This window comes from Lissotriton vulgaris, chromosome 5 (genome assembly GCF_964263255.1).
Source record: "Lissotriton vulgaris chromosome 5, aLisVul1.2, whole genome shotgun sequence".
Lineage (NCBI taxonomy): Eukaryota > Metazoa > Chordata > Amphibia > Caudata > Salamandridae > Lissotriton > Lissotriton vulgaris.
The window spans coordinates 665,481,260-665,503,876 of record NC_141693.1 but is presented as its reverse complement, the minus strand read 5'-3'; the positions used below and the strand labels follow the sequence as shown (position 1 = coordinate 665,503,876).

General features: G+C 49.1%; 1 protein-coding gene across 8 annotated transcripts in view; it reads left to right on the top strand.

Annotated features, from left to right (window-relative positions):
- Positions 1–22,617, top strand: part of DLG5 (discs large MAGUK scaffold protein 5) — a 1,254,082-nt gene that overhangs the window by 884,715 nt on the left and 346,750 nt on the right. The gene's annotated exons all lie outside the window — the stretch shown is intronic.

Below are 22,617 nucleotides of genomic sequence, written 5' to 3'. Positions count from 1 at the left end.
TATCCAATGGGGTTGTTCCTGGTCACATCTAACATTTTTAAACAAATACAAATTAATAGGCAAAGTAGTACGTATATGGGTACTTTCCTCAAAGGAAAGCCGTATGGATACCTACTAGGTAAACAGGTAGGCCAATAACTAGCAGGAGGGGCACAGGCCCACTCTACCAGGAAGAAGGGTGCAACAATAGCCTTCCTGGCTAACACACCCTTTCAAGACATATGCCTGGCGGCAACATGGGCTTCGGTGCACACGTTCATGAAGCAGTACGGTGTGGATACACAAATGAACAAGGAAGCACAAGTCCGACAGAAGGTGCTTCAACATATATTCAACAACCAAAGCTCATCTTACACCCAGCCGCCGCAAACGTAACTAAACCGCTACGAAGTCTATGCAAAGCATAGTGAATCAAGAAAGATTCACGCTGCAAAACGAATAGTTACTTACCTGTCGGTGTAGTTTTGCAGCTTGAAAATCTTTCTGGATTCACTAGCGAACCCACCCACCTCCGCCAGAAAGATGAGGCTGGAGAAGCAGGTGGTAATAGTAGTATATATAGAAAAATGGATGTTTGCATACGTATGTAGACACATACTGGAAAAAAAAACAGGTGTGTACATGTCAATATGTATATAATATTTATATAGAGGTAACCTTTTTAAAAATCTACAAGTGTCCCTGCACTCTCAGCCCCTTAGGCAATATATATAGTAGATTTATTAAGCGATGGGAAAAAATCCCAAGGCAGAAGGGGAAAAAATGATCTGAGAGCCTGCACACACATGATAGGGGTTGTAGCCTCACCAGGGGATCAGGTTTCGCAACCTCCAACAGCAAAAAAAAAAAAAAAAATACAAAGCACTTTCCGAACTCCAACCACTAGATGGCGGAATATGCACAGCATAGTGAATCCAGAAAGATTTTCAAGCTGCAAAACTACACCGACAGGTAAGTAACTATTCGTTACCATCCATCTGTAAGGGACCACAGTGGTCCAGGTAAACACATGCTAATGGCTTATCTGAAATCAGAAGGGGCATCTGCACAGGTCGTTTCACTGTTGAAACATTTATTTTTTGGCAGGTTTCACATTCTAGAAAATAGTTTCTAGTTTGTTTACTCATGCGCGGCCACCAATATCTCTGTCTTAATAATGATACTGTGGCTGAACTCCTGCGTGTGCAGAGGCTAGCCCTTCATGTGCTGCTAAGATTAGTCCTAACCTATGTTCCATGTTTGGAATTGCCCTATCCCCCACTCCAGGGATTCAAGCAAAAGGAACATTATTTGCATCAGTTACATATGAGTACTTTACTGGAAAGCCTTTCGGGAGTGTTTTACCACTGTCTTTTACTAAAGCGGTGACAGCCTGCATTATTTTGCTGTCTATTTTCGTTTTTGAATGAGTGATTGCAGCTACGGAAGCCGTTAGCACAGCTGCCTTTGCGACCTCATCAGCCAATGAATTCCCTGCAACGTGAACACCATCACGCTGATGACTCAGTGTATGTATCAAGTTAGTCTTTTGTAGTTCTTTTTGTAAAAGAACTACCTGTTCCCAAAGCATTTTATGCTTAATTGTGCCACCTTTTGCGTCTTTGAAACCGTTTTGAACCCAGTTCTGCAGATATTCATTGTAAGATTGGACGCAGTAATACGAATCGCACACTATGAGTGTAGGGAATTCGCTATCTGTATTTTCAAGCGCCATCTTAAAAGCCTATAGTTCAGCTCGCTGAGCTGTGCAGTCTCCGAGTGATTGAGTTTTAGTGACCCTAGGTCTAAATTTACCGTCATGCCAGCGACCTCTAACAATCGTGCACGCAGCACTATAGGCTTGTTTACCCCCAATTGCGGCCTGTGCTGATCCGTCTGTATAAATTATACAGCCGTAATGTTCCAAGTGGCAGAATTTCAGCTGGCAGAGGACATTCTAATTTGTATTGCAAAAATGCTTGTGTCTTCAAGTATGGGTCAAAAACATATTCAATGTCTGTTGCAGCAAGAGAGTTAACCCATTGTATCCATCTGAGATGTAAAGCTTTTGCATTGGGAATGCTTGCTTGTGTTACTGCCTCTAAGGCAGGTACAGGTGTAACGATCATTATGCGTTTACCCTGCGCGAGAGCTCTTTCTTTTGTTACTGCAGTTTGAACCGCTGTCAGAATTTTCTCTGTGGAAGTGAATTTCATTTCAGCTTGTGTGTACAAGTGTGATTTGTATGCTATTGGTACCTTTTCACCTTCATTTAAGGTCAGGTATGCGAATCTGCATCTCCCTGGGATGATTCGAATCTCAAGGTTGCGCACGTTGTCGCGTGTCTGTAAATGTATTTTTGCTAACATGTCTGTTTGCACTGAACGCAAAATTTCTGTGTGATTTTGAGTCCAATTAGTAGGTTTGAAATCAGGTTTGATTAGTTTGTAGAGAGGTTTAACCCTTTCTGCGTAATTCAGGAAACCTAGAATTGACAACGTTTTTCAGTGTTTTTGGAGGTTGGAGCAGCGCACATTTCTCTAGGAACTTTGCTGCCAGGCTTTTGACTTCACTTGATAACTCATCCCAGAAATAGAACAATGAGGTGGGCAATTTGTGATTTCTTGAAATTGAATTTATACTCTTCAGAGGCATACCCAAGTATAATGGTTTTCACCCTTTTCAAGTGCACTTCCAAATCATCATCTGTAAGATAGATTTCATTGACATACGATAATGCCTCATCGTCATACATTTGAAGTAACTCCGTTACTCTGGCTGAAAATAACCCTGGACTTTTCTTGAATCCCCAGGGGAGACGGCAAAATTGCGGCTGTGTCCCCATTATTGAGAAAGCGGTCAAATACCTGCTTTCTGGTGCAATGTTTTGACAGAAGAAACCATTTGAGATATCTAATGTAGTTTTACATTTTTTGCTCACAATGTTATTCATCAGTACTGCACTGTGTGCGTTTTGTACTGCAAAAGTTTTGCAACAAGAGTTTAAGTGTCTGTAGTCCAAAACTAGACGATATGTATTGTCTGGCTTGGAGACAGGAAACAAAGGATTGTTCATAGATGAGGTGCATGTTTCAATCACCTCTTGGTATTCAAGTTGATATAAAATCTCCCTGACCTGTTGTTTAGCTTCCTGTTTAACAGGATATTGCCTTTGCATACTAGTTTGAGTTTTTAACTGGATTTTATGGTGAGGAGAATCCTCATCCCATCCTACGTAATTTTTTTATAATGCTGGGGCCTGGGCCACAGCCCATTTCCTAGCATATGTGTATTTTTCATGTATTGGAATGTGATTTGAGAAGGCTGGCATAATTATATCTTCAAAACACAACAGGGAGGTACCCTTAGATCCAATAGGGGACAGGGTACATAGTCAGAATAAATAAAAATAGTCCCTCAACAAAATAATTTTGGCGAATTATTAATGCGCTACTCTTGCCTGCCACAGTAAGACTGTGGGAGGTAAAGAGCTACCTTAGTTCAAGACACAATGTTTTCTTAGGAGCAATAATTCAACAATACACTTTCAATTCAAAGTATAACGTAAGCACAAAAGAACGTCATAAGAGCACTGAATATAATACACACAATCTGGATATCGATTAAAAAGTTGTCAAATTGTATTCTTAAAAATAGGGTATTGCCCTATACATTTATTAAAACAAAAATATACAATTAATACAAGAAAACCATAAAAAGTCGACGAAGCGTTTCGGTGCTTTTTTGGGAGATATGACACCTTCAGGATGGTTTCTCTAGTTTCAGGGAGCTAGTTTTAGCAATTGTGCATGGACAGTCGCTTAATCAATTGCGCTGTGATCAAATCCCAATGTGGGTCTATGCAAGTAAAACCTTTATAGGCAATCTCTCTTGGATATACCGGAAGTGGTGTAGAGGGGGTTCACCTCACTTAAGGATACACAAACGTGATGGTTTGGAATCTAAAAACTGAATTTTATGGATTAACGCGTTTTCCGTTTCATTAAAGATATCTTAAACCCGGAAGCGTGCGGACACCACAACCCAGGGAGGCTGCTTTCTAAATCTCGAGACCATGATATATAGACGGCTTCTATACCTAGAAAGAAACAGAAGGTAGACTGATTGATGCTTATCCGGGGCCCAACTTTAAGGAAACGGAAAACACGTTAATCCATAAAAATCAGTGTTAGATTCCAAACCATCACGTTTGTGTATCCTTAAGTGAGGTGAACCCCCTCTACACCGCTTCCGGTATATCCAAGAGAGATTGCCTATAAAGGTTTCACTTGCATTGACCCACATTGGGATTTGATCACAGCGCAATTGATTAAGCGACTGTCCGTGCACAATTGCTAAAACTAGTTCCCTGAAACTAGAGAAACCGTCCTGAAGAAGGTGTCATATCTCCAAAAAAAGCACTGAAACGCTGCGTCGACTTTTATTCGTTTTCTTGTATTAATTGTATAGTTTTGTTTTAATAAATGTATAGGGCAACACCCTATTTTTAAGAATAAAATTTGACAACTTTTTTTTTTTTTTTAATTTTTGGAAACCTTTATTGTGCAGTAGTAAAAGAACAAATACGGGCCCACAACCATCAGGCCGGCCACGATATCATTTAAAGCACAAGTGCAAGCAATGCGGCGACTCGGTAGCACATCAATACAAAATGGCAATCAATTAAAGTTACACTGGATAGCGCCGTGTTACCGTGTCATAGGAGCAATGAAGGTTAATTTTAAAGATTTTGTTCCAAATATAAAAGTTTTTCTTTTTTTAAGAAACAGTAATCCAAGGAGAGCAGAGTCCATGCAAGCGCTTCATGACATAATCAGGCAACTTCGTCACGCGAAAACCAACAACAACAGAAGCCGAAACCCCCCAGGCAACATGGCGGCTCAAGAATATGTGCAACAGGATCATCAAACCAATCATTATGCTCCGTGTCCTCCGTCGCCCACCCCCTACCAATCCCATTCACGGACCCAAGGTAGAAATAAGAGAAGAAAGGATCACAAGAATGAGGAGAAAAACAAGGCCCATAGAAACTAAAAATGGAAAACTAAAATCCCAACCCCCAACCCCCCACCCTACACGCATGCAGAGGCTACGGCCTACCCCCCCAGCAGTGTGCCTGTCGCCCAATAAGGAACCCGAAATATAGAAACGAAGCAAAGGAAGAAAAGAAAAAGGAAACCTTTTATTACCAGAGGAGGGCCAAATCCAAAGTCTCCCGGACTCCCCAGCCACAAATGTACACTCCACCCCATGTATGAAAGCAAAAACAATGAGCATCAAACACAAAATGAAGTGGAGAGAGTCATCACATCTCACATCAGTACGTGCTGAGGAAGCGCCCCAGTCCGAGACCCCACCGGCCAATCAAGCACAAGTTGTAAAAGGGAATCCCCTAGCCCTGGCCAGATCGCAAACGTCCCCCTAAACATGGCTCCCGGAGGGAGCCAGCCTCAGACAGAACAAAGGAACAAGATGGCCACACTCGGCAGAGTAGAGATGCCCAAAAACAAAATGGACATCGCCAATCACAATCAGTTCCATTGTCCCAAGGGAGCGGCGTTTCCAGGTTCGCCCGATGTTGCAGAGTACAGTGTAATAATAGTGGAGCTTGCAGAGCGTAAACAGCCAGGAAAACCAGTTGCTGCGCCAGCGGCGCCATAAACAAAGGTAGCGATACCACGGGTGAGGTCGTAGTTTCCAGCAGGGAGGGAAACACTGTAGCGTCATTGAAATAGGCGGACAACAGTCCGCAGACACCAACACTGCCAGAAAAGCGATCCTCCGTGCACTCGAGCGGCAACAATGTAGCACAGTCAGAAATCAGTGGGGGCAGATCAGTGCAGGTAGGAAAACAAGCTGGTGGTGTACATCCCACTGCAAGTGCGACATCATCGAGCTTCTTGCCCAGCAATCGGGAGCTCTCACGCCATTCAGCTCTCAGGTCGGCAAGCGCAGCGAAAACAGAGCCGCAGGTTAACACAGACGGGTGTTCCATCATCTCCGCGGTATGAGGTGCAGCACACGGTCCAGCACACTGTTCAGGTCCATACAGGGCGACCCAGTCCTGAGCCGAGGTATCGCCCACCATCACCTCAACGGTGCCAGCCATCATTGCCACCCCACCAGGGGTGTCACAGGGGTGCGTGGGCGAGGTCTGCATAGAACGACTGGGTTCCAAGCTACCGGTGCAGTCCAGGGCAGCTGGTTACGGGTGATCCACAATAAGAGTCCCCCCCTGTTCGACTCAGGGCGGGGGCAAACTTAGGGGTAAGCTACGGTAGCCGGCTATACGCCAATATGGGAGAAGCACAGCGCGTCTCACCTGAGCGTCCCACAAAGAGAAGCGGCAGAGTAAACTCTCAAGCTGCCGACGTTTACATCCCGCGTGAGGGGCTGGTGAGTTTCTTCACAGCGAGTAGCGTGGTTTAGAATGCCAGCTCCGCCCCAGCTCGATCGCCCCACGTAGCTCCAGCAGCCGCCATCTGTGCACCATAGCATGGGTCCCGGTTCCAGGTCTAGGAAAGGCCGTCCGACTAGCTCGGCAATATCTCCGGCTGGCAGGCAGGCAGGGACATCGGAGAAACACCAACAACAGCAGCGCACTTTCACCGTCCTCCCGCTGTAGCGCAATGGCAGGATAGGGATCAGGATATAGTTGCGGGAAACAAAGGCTCGCGGAGCCGGGAGACTACACGTCCGTCTCCGCCGCCATCTGGGCTCCTCCAATTTGACAACTTTTTAATCGATATCCAGATTGTGTGTATTATAATCAGTGCTCTTATGACGTTCTTTTGTGCTTACGTTATTCTTTGAATTGAAAGTGTATTGTTGAATTATTTGCTCCTAAGAAAACATTGTGTCTTGAACTAAGGTAGCTCTTTACCTCCCTCAGTCTTACTGTGGCAGGCAAGAGTAGCGCATTAATAATTCGCCAAAATTATTTTGTTGAGGGACTATTTTTATTTATTATAATTATATCTTCGTCATGTGGGCACTCCCTGAATAATTCAGGTGGCCAGCCTTGTTGAGCTAGAAAAATGTCATAACCCTTAGATAGATAGCTTCTCCCAAAAGAGTGCTCTAACTTTTCTTGGTTTGTCCCCCTCCATCCGGAGTGTTACTTCATATAACTTATGTGGTACACTAACCCTGGTATCTGCAGCTTCAACTTGGATACTTTCATTCAAGTCCACTGTCTCCAGATGATCCTTCAGGATCTTGCGAGCTATTTTTTCCTCTGCTGCGCTGTCTAGCATTGTTTGGGTCCTCTCCCCGTTCTTGAGTTGTGTCCTCAAGATCCTCGGTATGTCTGATCTTTAGACTTGCTACCTTCTTTTTTGGAAATTGATTTTTCTTATTTTTTGGAACGTGTCTTTGGACTTCACGCGTTCTTCTTTCTGTTCTGATCGTCCTCTTCTTTCGGATTTCTGCGAGGAATTCTGAAAGGTACGAGAGGAACGTGTATCATTTTATAGATATCTATCAGGTTTTCTCAAATTTTCCCCTATTTCTAAGGTTATATCTTTTTCAGAGGGCTCCCGCTGAGGAGACCTTCCTCTGGACTGCGAATGCTTCTCTCTAGGAAGTGTTTCTTTGCTGTTTTCCCACTTTTTTTTAAGGAGTAGTGAGATTATTTTTAATAAACACTTTTCCAGGATTTTCCGTTAGTTGGGGTTTTACTGGTTTCCCACCCAAACTATCTCTACCTAGTTATTCATACTGTTTTTCAATAATTCTGGCAAGCTCATATGGTTGCTCAGTAATATCGGTTTCTTTTAGCTTTTGGCGGATTGCCACTGATGCTTCTTCAACTTTGTTGTTAGCTAATAGTATAGCCAAGACCGGTTTGAAATCTTTCAGTAACTTCATACCCAGATTTAAGGCCGATTCTGGACTGTATTCATTTTGAATCTGTCTCAGAACGTCTGGTATTACCGCCATAGACGGGACACCATGTGTTTTAGTGTAGATCGAAGCAAAGACTGTACCCCAAGTGTCACAGTCCTATGTGGTGCAGTCCCCATTGGTAAACAGATTGTCAGAATCCTATGTTTCTCATGAGGTGTACTATCAGGGAATACTGCCTCTATTTGAGTAATTTTTTGTGCTAACCAGAACTAAATTTGTTCCCGTTTTGCGGGAAATTTACCAATGACTGACTGAATAGTCTGTGGTGTAATTTTGTTTGTGTTCCCTTGATAAGGGATGTGCTGTGGAATTCTTACAGCTGGTTGGACTGTGAAAGTCCTCATGACATATTGAACCAACTGCCTGTGTTTTTAACCACTAGGATGCTAAGCATCTTCTGGTACTTCAATGTAATTTCCATTGAAATCAATGGAAACTCCATGACGAGTTACCCTTGTCATTAGCACTGAAGGGGTTAATCAGCTGTTTTAGCTGAGCTAATAGTTCAGGAGCTGTCATTCTTTCAATGTTAGGATGTGGTGTATAGCTGGCTAGTACCGGCCATGTAGCTCCTGGTCTACCTAATGGACCGAGACTGGTAATGTGATTTTGATGTTGTAGGGCGCCATTAAACCAGAGCTGATGCTCTTGGTAAAATAGTGTAATTTCAACGTCCTCTAAAGGAACGTATTCCGCTGGAGGTTCCTCTACTTTGTAGAAGTGGAACACATGTGTTGTTGGATTTGCTTGTGGAAAGAAAATCCATGAATAGAATACCTCTGTCTGCCGATATTCCAGTGCCTCTATGACAAATATTACTTTACCACCTCTCAATGATACTCCATTTTCTATAAGTTTTATAGCTATGGTTTTCCTCAAGTTTTCCGGAATGATTATAGCATCATCGTCATTTTGTTGGAGATTTGTGTCATCTAAGACTGCTTGAGCTGCTGCTGCAGCTCTCTCCCTCTCGTCGTCACTTTCCGTAATTTTGTTGACCGAAAGTTTGTAGAGCAAGTTTCAAAGAAACAAAGATTAGGTGCACAATATTTTGGAACACTGTATCCTTCAACGTTGAATAAACCAAAAACTAATACATAGTGTTTTTTGTCCTTCTCAGTTTTGGCGGATATTATCCTTTCACCCACTCCAGACGTCTATTGGAGTATTTTACGGGAGAAAACGAGGTCTGTGTGAAAAGCATGACTGAGTTACTCTAGTATCTAGCGTTAAATTATCGCCTTACCAAACGTTGGGCGCCATGTAGTGTAGTTCCTATATTCCCAATAGGCTCTGCGCATTGGAATAGTGTATCCTGTAGTTTAGACTTATGACTGAAGTCAACTAGGTCTCTACTGAATATACTAGACTTAATTATGGGTGTGTGCCAGCTAGCTCAGAGGCCACTAGAAACTTTGTTGAATGAACAAGAAGAGATTACTTTCTGACAACCACTTAAAACATGACAAATTTGTTTCCCAAGAATAAGAAATCAATCTCTAGAGTCGCTGAAACAATAGATAGTTATTTCACTCAGTCAATCGTGCATGCTTAGTTTCACCAGAGGTGCAGAGAAATAGACAGAAGGGCGTTTTCAATAAAAGGGTTTTTATTGAACAGTCTTCTTTCTCACGCATAAGAAATGAACGGCTACAATCTCAATACTTAGCATGAAGTAAAGTGCGTAGAGTAAAAAGAGTATTACAAAATAATATTGTAATAGCATGATATGGTTTCTAAGCCATAGAATACCTTAAATACATAACATACATACAGTGACAAATAATGACTAAAAGTACTGAACTGGTGCTTCTAAAATACGCCTACCCCGGTGTACCTAACCCTAGGTCTAGTACAAGGGAAGAAGTAAGTGAGGTGTAGCTTAAGTTCAGTGTTCTTTTGCCAAGAATCTATTCCAAGAATTCTCTTAAGGTCTTATCGGCTCCGTACCTTTGTTTTAGAATGTAGAAGGTCTTGTATCTCTCTCTCAGGGCTCCCAGCACCCCGCAAGAGTAGCCTGAAAACACTGGAGCTGGATTTCTCAGCTGGAGAAGGTACAGCGTCTCTAAGTGCGTCAGCTGGAGGGTCGGCTTCCTTTGGCACTTGCAGCCGCAGGGCGCATCGGGCAAGTATATAGTCGAACTGCTCCAAACCACTGTGTGTTTGTTTCGACAAGTGTGAGCATATTTATGCCTTGATGGTGCTGAGTTTGACTAAAGATTGGACATAATAACGTCATTAGAGACTTGATTCTCTGAAAACTCCATGATTTCTTGGATAAATTAATATTCATGCAGGGGGAAGTCCCTGACTGCTGAAGGCGGGTTTTTCCAAGAAATCGTTGTAGATTTTTGGAACTAGTGGAAGTAGCCAAGCCGTATTAGGACTCCTTGAGCTATGTCTTAATATGGTTCTGATTTCTATGCCTATATTAAGATACGGTATTTTATACCTATATAAGGGCATGAATCGGGTAAACTACACTAGGGTCCTAAAACGCTATACAACATCTGAACTGGGGTGGCTTGGTGAGCAAAATAACGATGGATTAAACCCAGATCTGTGACTGGGGGTGAATGTTTTGCCATTGTGCATTATTCCGTCCATCATCTTGTGTGTTTTGCTGTTCACCCTATGTGAGAAGGGTATGCCCAGACGTGTGTCCCGTACTCACTACGCCACTGGAGTCAAGCTATCCTGGCTGAAGACGGCTGATAGCCAGAAACCGGTCCTAGGATGCTTGATTCCGGTCCAGGGAAGACGTGGCTTGGCAGTTCGGTCTGGACTATTCCCATGAGGCACAGGGTAAGCCTGATTTGCATATGGCCATATCTGAAAGAGACACGTTAGTGATAGATTCCTTACCTTAGAATATCCCCAGGCGTCAGACTGGATCCGGAAACTTTTGCGTAGCAGTACCCTTGCGCGTCGGTAGGCGATGTCTGCGGCTCCGCGTCCGTCGTGGGCGCCGTGATGATGTCGTCGGAGTACTTAGACGCCATCTTCGCATGCTGACGTCAGTTCTTCTTTTTTCCGCGCCAGCCAGCGCAGATCTGGAAAGAGCAGTTACCCCAGTAAATTTTCTACTAAGTTTTTGGTGATCTTTTTGATCCTTTTCGAATCGACGGTGCCGTAGGGATGCCCGGCTTCAAGCATTGTGACTATTGCGACCGCACCATGTCGGTCACGGATCCTCACCGCCAGTGCCTGACGTGTTTGGGCGTCGACCACGACGACAAGGCCTGCCCCGACTGTCGGGCCCTTTCGAGGAAAGCCAGGCGGGAGCGGTCCCGCAGCCGGCTCGAACTCCGGCAGTCGGCCCCACGCCGCGTGAGGTCCCGGTCCCACGGGAGGTCGAGGGACAGGTCGCGGGGACGGAGCCGTCACAGCTCCGGGAGTCGGCACCACTCCTCCGTGTCCAAGTCGTCAGGTAAGAAAGACAAGAAGTCAAAGAGGCATCATCGCTCTTCTGACTCCCCCCGACGCTCGCGCGATGCGGCCGGGGGTTCGGGTGACACCGCCCACGCGACTCCTCGGGAATCGCGGGTGCCGCGTCCGGCCCCATACCCTCCGGTCCCTGGGCTGAACACGACGCCGGAGGAGATTGAGCGTTTCCTCATGGCCATGAGGTCCCTTTCTCCTCCGACGGGCTCTGCGGCCCCTCCGGGCCCGGCGGACCCGTCTGGGGGCCCTAGTGGGTCGGGGGCTTCGACCCCGACGTCGTTGGGTGCTTCGGCCCCGACGCCACCGGCGACTTCGGGCCCGGGGCCCTCGGGCCCGGCGCCGCAGGGAACAGCGGCACCGGCGCCGCCGACGCCTTCGGGCCCGGCACCGCTGGGCCTTCCTCGGGCTCTGGATCGTCACCAGTGGACCTTACGACCCCCCCGGCGTCGGTCCGTGTGGTGTCACCTCCGGCGCTGTCACCGATACCTCCTTTGCTTCGGTTCCGACGTCGGGTCGGCGCCGCACCCGGCGCCGTTTGGAGATTTTTACTTCTATGAACCGACCTCCTACAATTACAACCCTGAATCTCAGGAGATGGGTGATGAGGAGGATTGGGAGGGGTCTGAGAACCCTCTGACCAAGGAGTGTCAGTCTAATATGGACTGGGCAGGAGACCTTGGGGAGGCCAGTGGCCTGGACACCTCTCCAGACACTGGATTTGTCTCTCCTCCTACCGTGGCTTCGGAGGAGGGAGCTACCTATGGTGTGGTGTTGACGAGGGCTGCCAAGGCCTTGGGCCTTGAGCTCCCCGTCGCGGCCGTGAGGACTAACCTCCTCACAGAGGTCTTTAAACCGCAGTCATGCTCAATGGAGCCTCTGCTGCCGTTTAATGAGGCCTTGACGGACGTTCTTTTGGGCACTTAGTCCAGGCCCGCTACGGGTTCGCCCGTTGATAGGAACGTGACCAGACACCACCTCCCGGCTCCGGGTGACCCATGTTTCCTGTCCTCCCACCCCACCCCCGAGAGTCTGGTCATCCAGGCCTCTAATTCCCAGACCGCATACCCGACGGCCCCGCTGGACAGGGAATCCAAGAGGTACGAGAATTTTGGAAAGAAGATATTCTCCTCCCTTAGTTTGGGACTGCTGTCTTCCAACACCGCATGCCTCTTGGGCCGCTACACCCACTCTCTGTGGGAGATGGTGGCGGACGTGCTGCCAGAGTGCCCGTTGGAGGTACGGGCCAAACTCGGCCAAGCCCTTGTGGAGGGCCGAGAAGCAGCCAAGTATTCAATCAGGTGTGGGCTGGATACTACCGACTCGGTAGGCAGAGCGATGGATACGACAGTGGCGGTGAGACGCCACGCCTGGCTGAGATCCGCCAATTTTTCGGCAGATGTCCAGAACACTCTGATGGACATGCCGTTCGATGGCCGTCGCCTCTTTGGCGACAAAGCGGACCATGCGCTTGAGCGCTTTAAGGACTCCAGGGCTACGGCCAAGTCCTTGGGCCTCTCGGCCCCGCGCCAGCAAACGGGTTCCTTTCGCTCCTTTCGTGGCCAAGGAAGGGGCTCCCCCACACGTGCCGCCAGCCACTCGCCGCAGACTGTCGTCCAGCGCGGCGGCGGACGTGGAAACCGCCGCGGAGGTGGTCGGGGAAGCAGGCCAAGTCAGTCCACACCTGCCCCCGCGGCATCCACCTCTAAACCCTCCTAGTCCGTGCTTTTTGGCCCATGTGACGCCAGTGGGAGGCAGGGTTCGCCATCACCACTCTCACTGGCGCACTGTCACTTCGGACAGGTGGGTGCTGCAGATCGTCCGGAGGGGCTACTCCCTCCCCTTCGAAACGACTCCTCAAGCCATGCCAACGCAACACCACCGCGTATCGGGGGATCACTTGCGGCTCCTGCAGGAGGAAGTTTTGGCCCTCTTGGCCAAGGGGGCCATCGAGCGCATTCCTGGGCCAGAAGTAGGTCGTGGTTGCTACTCCCACTACTTTCTGGTACCCAAGAAGGGCAAAGGGGGCCGACGCCCTATCTTGGATCTGAGGAACGTCAACGGCTTCCTCCGGAAGGAGAAGTTCAAAATGCTGACTCTGGCTCAGGTCTTAGCTGCCCTAGACCCAGGAGACTGGATTGTAGCGTTGGACTTGCAGGACACGTATTTCCACATCCCCGTCCTGCCGGCCCACCGGCGTTACCTGCGGTTCACGGTAGGCCACGAGCACTTTCAGTTTACCGTGCTCCCCTTTGGCCTTACCAGCGCCCCACAGGTGTTCACGAAGGTGATGGCGGTGGTCGCAGCTCATCTGCGCAGGTTAGGGGTCTCAGTCTTCCCCTACCTAGACGACTGGTTGTTGAAGGCGGGCTCGCCCCAGACAGTCGTCAGCCACTTCCAGACTATGGCGGATCTCCTGCACAAGCAGGGATTTTCCATCAATGTGCCGAAGTCACACCTGTGCCCCTCTCAGAAGCTCCTTTTCATCGGAGCGGTTCTCGACTCAGCGCAGTTTTGGGTTTACCCGCCCGAACAGCGGGTTCGGGATATACAGGCTCTGATTCCGGTCTTCCGGCCTATATCCCGGGTTTCGGTCAGGTTGACGCTGCGGCATCTGGGGCTGATGGCCTCCTGCATCCTTCTGGTGCATCACGCACGGTGGCGGATGCGGGCTCTGCAGTGGGACCTGACGTTTCAGTGGGCCCAGCATCAGGACAACCTGTCCGACCATGTACTGATCTCGGAGGGCACTGCGAGACGGCTGCAGTGGTGGCTCACGGACCGCGATTGGCTCAACGGCAGATCCCTCTCCCTTCCCCAACCGAGCACGTAGTTGTGACGGACGCGTCCCTCCAGGGCTGGGGAGGCCACATGGGAGAGGCAGAGATCAGAGGCCTCTGGTCTCCGGCGGAGTCCCGGCTCCATATCAACCTGTTGGAGCTGCGGGCGATTCGTCTAGCACTGAAGGCATTCCTCCCGTCTGTCCGAGGGAGTGTAGTGCAAGTGTTCACGGACAACACCACCGCCATGTGGTACTGCAACAAACTGGGCGGGGTGGGGTCGTGGACCCTCTGCCAGGAGGCTCTGCGCCTCTGGCAATGGCTGGAACATCAGGGCGTGACTCTGATGGTTCAACCCCTGGCAGGTTCTCTGAACGCCAGGGCGGACGAACTCAGCCGACGGTGCTCGATGGATCACGAATGGCGTCTGAACTCGGACGTGGCGCAAGGCCTCTTTCAGCAGTGGGGAGAGCCTTGGTTAGATCTATTCGCCACCGAAGAGAACGCGCAATGTCATCAGTTCTGCGCGTTGGAATTTCCAAGGCGGCACTCGCTCGGAGACGCTTTTCGTCGCGAGTGGAGCTGCGGTCTGTTGTACGCCTTTCCGCCTATACCACTTCTGCCCGAAGTGCTGAAGAAGATCAAGCGCGACCGGGCACAAGTCATCCTTGTGGCTCTGGACTGGGCACGAAGGTACTGGTATCCCGAGCTACTCAGTATGTCAGTCGATCCCCCGGTTCGTCTGCCTCTTCAGGAGGACCTTCTGTCGCAGCAGCAGGGGACGGTCCTCCACCCGAACCTGACCAGTCTCCACCTCCATGCTGTGAGATTAAGCGGCGACAGTTGAGGCCATTTGACTTGCCTCCTGAAGTCTGTAACATCATTCTGGCAGCCAGGCGTCCCTCCACAAAGTCGGTATACGCCTGCAGGTGGAACAGATTTGTGGCATGGTGCACAGCAAAGGCTGTGGATCCCCTCAATGCCCCGCTTTCAGAGGTTCTCCTCTTTCTTCTCTCTCTTGCCCAGCAGGGCTCTGCTCTGGGCACTGTCAAGAGCTATCTTTCAGCTCTTTCAGCCTTTCTGAGGCTGCCTGACCAACCTTCTTTGTTCAAGTCCCCTATTGTTTTTTTTTTTTTGAAAACCTTTATTGAGAAATGTAAGTCATTACATGCGCAGGCCCACAACCACAGGGGCCGGCCGCAAATGAAGCAAGAAACCAGGAGTCGAACAACAATTAAGTAAGGAGAAGGTGTGCGACTACCACACGTGGTCATGGGCACCCCAGGGCAAGAGGATACATTAGGTTTTCATTTTTTCAATTATGATGAAGAAGTACAGGCGGCTATCTCAAAGGCGTCACACCATCCAGTTTAAGAAACAGGAGATGAGGGGGGACGGACCCCGCAAAGCAATCGATATCAGGTGAACACTCACACAGTTATGCAAACAATACGGTCACCGAGGCAGCAACAGAGCTACAGGCTATACAGCAGCGATTAGTTTAACAGAGCACCATCCCATACACCCACCCTCTAATGACAGAAAGGCGCATAGGCAAGTGGAAACGCCTGATAGAAAAAGGAGAAGAAGTAAGAGAGACCGCCAACCCTACTGGAGAGACAGAGTACCCTCCCAAGAACAGACAGAAGAAAAAGAGAAAGGGACCATAGAACAAAATAAACTAAAACAACAAATCCCCCCACACCCACCACCCTGCACACCTGTAATGGCTACGGCCAACCCCACTAACAGCGTGCCTGTCGCCCAGGAACTGCCCCACAGAAGGGAAAAATATAAAGTGGAGGAGGAGAGCGACAAACACACTCCCGGACTCCCTTACTCCCCACCATTGGCGACCTCCCCAAAGCATATCAACCAACCTTTAAAAGCAAAAAGCAAGCGTCCAGCTGGGGAGGACATCAACCAAGTCTAACCTCCTCCCGGAAAGAGCCCAGGCAAGATCAAATCCGCATTAAAACACATGTCGCCCAAGAGACAACAATTTCGAGAGAAAAATACAGCAGCCCAGTCAAAGCAATGGTGACGTGTCAAAGCCGGATACCAGATGAAGTCAGCCTTCGCCAGTGCGACTCCGCGTAGAGCCCCACGTCCTCCGAAGCACAATAGGCAGGAGACAGACAAAATGTCTGCGGAGGTGCAGGGCAGTGAAATCCAAACAAGGACCAGTCACAAAATGGCGGAGTCCACAGGACCAGCAGGACAAGATGGAGAGGAAGGACCGACTTCTCCAATAGTTTCGGAAGGGCTTTCTACTGCGAGCAGGATAATTGGCAGCGAGGGTCCGCCGGGCGGAGAGCACATAGGAAGGACCATTGATAGCGACGGGTGCAAAGTAAATCGGGCCAAAAGAATCCAAATGAGCCAGGGCAGGGCGCCGGTCGGGAACCTCAGAGCGATGGGTCAAATCCTCCACCCGTATCAAGGGATGTTGGTCGCTTGTCCCAGGGTCGTCGTCCGGTCCTAGGCGAATATTTTCCAGCTTTTTCGCGAGCCGGTCATACGTGACGGTAAACTGGGTGTGGAGCGCCCCTATGGCGGCCATGATGGACCTCAACAATGGAGCGTCGCCCGTCCGCTCCATCCCCCGGGCCACAGGGACGAAGCAGGACTCGAGCCCCGTGTTCGCTACCAAGGCTCTAGGCACACACAAAGCAGACGGAAACTGCGGGCGCTCTCATCACCGGCAAACACTACGCCTTCTCCAGCCGCGGGGGACAGCCCTCCGACCTCGTCCCCCCAGCAAGGTCTCCGGGCACGTCCCCGGACCGCGGCTCAGGATGATCGTCGTCCGTCACGATAATATGTCTTCGTCGCCTAGGAAAGACTGGATTGCGATGCAGAGTCTCAAAATCCAAAGTCGCAGGACCGGACCAGACCCCGGACTCACAGCCACTGTATATCGATTGCAATCCGGGTAGACAGGAAATCGAGGTCCCGGCGGCAGCCCTGAAATAGGCCCAGAAGAAAACACGACAGAACTCCGTCACCCAAGCAGTTAGAAAGAACTGGTTTGCACCAATGGTGTCAGGCAGACTTCACACACCCAGGCGCCCGGTGGTGGTATAGGATGAATAGTAGGATATATCGGCCGCCGGTGGAGGTCGGCGGAACCGGGAGCTTACGCGGCCATCTTGAATCGTTGCGTAGCTCCTCCCCCCAAGTCCCCTATTGTTAATCGATTCCTGAAGGGCATCACTCATACGTTCCCTCCTGTTCCCTTCGTGATGCCTCAGTTGGACTTGAACCTGGTTCTTACGTTTCTGATGTGCGCTCCCTTTGAGCCACTTCACAACTGTCCTCTTCGCCTTCTTTCTTTGAAGACTGCCTTCCTGGTAGCCATCACCTCTTCCAGGAGAGTGAGTGAGCTCCAGGCTCTATCTTGTAAGCCTCCTTTCCTTTCAGTCCATCCGGCAATGTTGTGTTACGGACAAGACCCTCCTTCCTACCCAAGGTAGTCACGGCCTTCCACATTGGGCAATCCATCACGTTGCCCACCTTCTTTCCGCCTCCGTACCCCTCGAGGGAAGAGGAGAGGCTCCACCGTCTGGACCCAAAACGTGTGCTCTCATTTTATCTGAATCGCACACAACAGTTGCGGGTGGATGATCAACTCTTTGTTGGTTACGCGGGCGCTAAGACAGGGAAAGCGGTGCACAAGCGGACCATCTCCCGGTGGATTATCTTGTGCATCCAGGCGTGTTACTCCTTGGCTATGAAGGAACCCCCTGTTGGGCTGAGGGCTCATTCCACTCGAGCCACAGCCACTACAACTGCCTTGGGCCGAGGTGTGCCCTTGCAGGACATTTGCCAGGCGGCTACGTGGGCCTCGCTGCACACGTTTGCAAGACATTATTGCCTGGACAGTCTAGTCCGGAGGGACTGCTACTTTGGCCGTTCCGTCCTCCAGGACTTTGTGGTTTGATTATTGGTTCGCAGACCCACCACCACGGGGATGGTATTCCTGGGGTATCTATTCTAAGGTAAGTAATCTATCACTAACGTGTCTCTTTCAGATGCACAAGCTACTACTTGTGTAACGATATATCTGTAAGAGACATTAGTTAGTGATAGATTCCTTACCGACCCACCCATCCTCCCCGTTCTGCGAACCGATATCTAGGGTTAAGGTCATCCCCTTTCAGGGCCCTAGTTTCATGGCACCAGTGTTGGTTTTTGGCATGGCTCTGCGCTTCTGGTGTGGAAAAGCTGTGTCTAAGAACTGACGTCAGCATGCGGAGGCGGCGTCTAAGTACTCCGGCGACGTCATCACGGCGCCGACGACGGACGCGGAGCCGCAGACGATGCCTACCGACGCGCAAGGGTACTGCTATGCAAAAGTTTCCGGATCCAGTCTGACGCCTGGGGATATTCTAAGGTAAGGAATCTCTCACTAACTAATGTCTCTTACAGATATATCGTTACACTAGTAGTAACTTGTGCGTCTGAACTGGGGTGGCTTGGTGAGCAAATTAACGATGGATTAAACCCAGATCTGTGACTGGGGTTGAATGTTTTGCCATTGAGCAACATTCCGTCCATCTTGTGTGTTTTGTCATACAGAAGGCTGCACAGACTTATGGAGTAAAAATGGAGGAGACGCCCAAGGCATGTTTCCTCCTGGAGACTCTACTGCCTCAAAAAACCAGGAGCCAATTCCTGCGAATGCTCCCTAGTGTGCTGGTTTCAAGGAAGAGAGGCCTTTAAGGAGCCAGCAGTGTGCAAAGCTGTGATCCCTCAAACTGAGAAGAAGTACAAACATTCTTCAAAGGACCCTGCATACATTCAAGGGTCATTGCCAGCCGACTCCATAATTGCAGCTACAGCTAGGAAGAGGGCCAATGTACCTACTAATGCCGGACCACCTCCGGACAAAGAGAGTAGGAGGATGGATCTCACAGGGAGAAAGGTGGAGAGAAATGTGGCAATACATTGCCACATCGCAAACTCCAACGCTCTGATCAACAGGCACGCATACCAACACTGGGATGAAGTGGGGCAGGTCCTAATGCATCTACCAGACCAGTACCAACAAAGAGCAGCTCACCTAGTAGAAGGACAAAAGAACATTGCGAACACATGCCTAAAATCGGCATTAGATGCTGCAGAAACTTCGAGCAGGGTAATGATGATAGGAGTCACCAAGAGAAGACCTGCATTGCTCAGAATTTCGGCATTCAAGCAAGAGGTGCAAAGCAACATCCTAAATACACCTTTTAATGGAGAACAACTGTTCTGCACGCCAGTTGACGACAAGTTGACGCAGCTCAAGAAGGACAACGAAATAGTAAGGTCCATGGGAGCGTTGCAGTTCAGAGGAATGAGAAGCCACGAGAAGGCAGGGTGGTAGAGGAGGCAACGTGCCTACCACATCACACCAAACTTTCCAGCAAGGCTACCAAGGGAACAACCAAGGCCAGCAGCAGCAGGGACAACAGCAGCAGAATTGGCAGTACCAGCTCCGGGGACAGTCCTTTCGAGGGTACGGAAATGGACGAGGACAAACACAAAGAGGGGGCCAGCAGCCCTCAACCAAGTGACTCCCCCATAGAACAGGCCCCCCCCCTTGCAACACCACGGGGTGGGCGGAAAGAAATAAAGAAAAACTGCAGACGAGCATTCAATCACAAACAGAACCTCGAACACTCAACATCGGTAGGGGGCAAAGAATAAGACACTTCATCCCAGATTGGAGAAAGGTCACATCGGACAAATGGATACTAAACATCATACAATACGGATACTGTATAGAGTTAGAAAGATAACCTCCGAACAGAAAACCAAGATGCAAGGCTCACTCAGCAAAGGAGCTCTTTTGCAGCTAGAGGAGCAAGAACTGTTCAGCAAGGAGGTAATAGAGGTGGTACCGCAAAACCAAAAGAACCAAGTAGTTTACTCAACTTACTTCCTGGTGCCAAAGGTGAACGAAACACTAAGACCTATCCTAGATCTAAGGTTCCTGAACAAATTCATAAGTACTCAAGCATTCAAGATGACTTACCTACGAGAGGTAATACCACAAATACAGCAAGGGGACTTCATGGCTACTATAGATTTAAAGGACGCAAACTTACACATTCCCATCACCCACAAACACAAGCGCCTGCTAAGGTTTGTGAACAACCAAAGCCACTACCAGTTCACAGTACTGGCATTCGTCCTGAAATCCGCACCAAGGGTGTTTACAAAATGCCTAGCAGCTGTCGCCGCACACCTACGAAGGCAAGGAATACACGTATACCCCTATCTCGACGACTGGCTCGTAAAGGCAAGTTCGTACAGCCAATGCAAACTACACATTCAGCAGGTCATACTAACACTGACAAGACTGGGTTTCCCGATCCATTGGGAGAGATAGTCAACAGAACCAGAACAAATCAAGATATTCTTAGAGGCGGAGATCGACACCATACAGGCCAAAGTGTTCCCCAGCAGGAAGAGAACATTGGCGATACTGAAGGAAACACATCCTTACCGCAAGGGTCAAGTTCTGACAATGAGGACGGTGAGCAAGCTGGATGGAATGATGGCGTCATGCATTCACCTAGTGCAAAATATTCGGCTAGACATGAGGCCATTCCAGGAATGGATACAGCAGCAATGGTCACAGGCAACTGGGAAGATCTAGTGGTTGTCACACACGCAGTGCATCAGGAAATAGTGTGGTGGAAGGAACAAAACATATCACAGGGGAAACCATTCACACAACCAACTCCAACAGTGACCATCACTACGGACGCCTCCCTAGTGTGGGGCACGTACATGAACAGGCTCCAGGTGAGGGGGCTATGGTCCCAACAGGATGCGGTCAAGCACATCAATTACCTGGAACTAAAAACAGTGTTCTAAGCCTTAAAAGCATTTCAGAAAGAGCTGTACGGAAACAGGATGTTGATCCAGACAGACAACACCACAACCATGTTCTACATCAACAAACAAGGAGGAACACCGTCAGTAGCACTATTGAGGCTAGCACAGGCGATATGGACATGGGCCATTCCACTGAGGATAGACCTACTAGCGATACATCTCCCGGGAAAGACAACGTGGAAGCAGACAGACTCAGCAGGCAGACGTTAGCATCCCACGAATAGGGGATCAACCAACAGGAATTACAGAAAGTATCTCGGAAGTGGGGTTCACCGCATATAGACCTATTTGCAACACACCAAAATGCAAAATGCCAACACTTTGCATCCAGACAACCAGACCATCGGTCACACGGGAATGCGCTATGGATAAGTTGTTCAAAGACATTTGCATGCGCATTTCCCCTGATACCACTGATACACAGGGTACTCAGCAAATGCAGCATCAGCAGCATGTCATTGATATAATAGCACCTCAGTGGGACAGACAGTCATGGTTCTCACAAGTAGTGGAGATGGCGCAGGCCCCAGCAGACAGATTCCCAAAACGAAGGGACCTGTTAACAATGCAGAACTGGAGAGTGCTACACCCAGAGCCAGAGAGCCTCAGCCTGGCGGCATGGTTCCTGAAGACCTAGAGTTTGCACACTTCAAACTACCGGAGAGCACATTGGCAGTGCTCAGGGAGGCAAGAAGGCCTACCGCAAGGAAATGCTACTTAGCAAAGTGGAAAAGATTTTCAGAATGGTGCATTAGAGAGAAACTGCAAAAGAAAATCACAAGGGAGTCAACAGTACTAAAATATTTAACACACCTACTGCAAAGTAAACCCAGCTACACATCCCTAAGGGTACACTTAGCGGCGATTGTGGCTTACCCCCCAGCATTTGCGTGGACAAAGTGGCAGGCACCGCCTGCTGCTTTGTGCACGCAAATGCCGTGCATGCATTTTTAACATTGCGGCAGGTGCAGCTTGAAGCTGCAACCGCCGCAATGTTAAAGATTGAGGATGTGACCGCCACCCTGGTGGTCACATCCTAATCTGCGCGGAGGGACCACCACAGCCCCTGCGCACGGTCCCTCTTACTCTATGGTGGCGGACTGACTTAGGTCCGTCCGCCATCATAATCGGCCCCCTAGTTTTTTCCAAAAACCAACCACAAACACAGAGAGAGCGTTGCACACACTGGGCGCCAGGAGGGCTGTGATGCACTATATAGAAAGGACAAAGGAGTGCAGAAAGACAAAGCAACTCTTTGTTTCCTTTGCAAGCAGTTTTTTGGGACGACCAGTTACCAAAAATACCATTGCACGATGGATTGCAAAAACCATACAACTATGCCACAAACAAGCTGGGCAACTGTTTCAAGGAGCAGCTCATGCTCACTCAACAAGGAAGAGAGGAGCAACGATTGCATTTCTGGCCAACACACCAATTCAAGACATTTGCCAAGCAGCAACATGGTCTTCAGTGCACACGTTCCCTAAGCACTACTGTGTGGATATCCAAATGAACGAAGAAGCACAAGTGGGACAGAAGGTCTTATAGCACATATTCAGTAACCAGTGCTCATCTTCCACCAGCCGTCACAATAAGGACA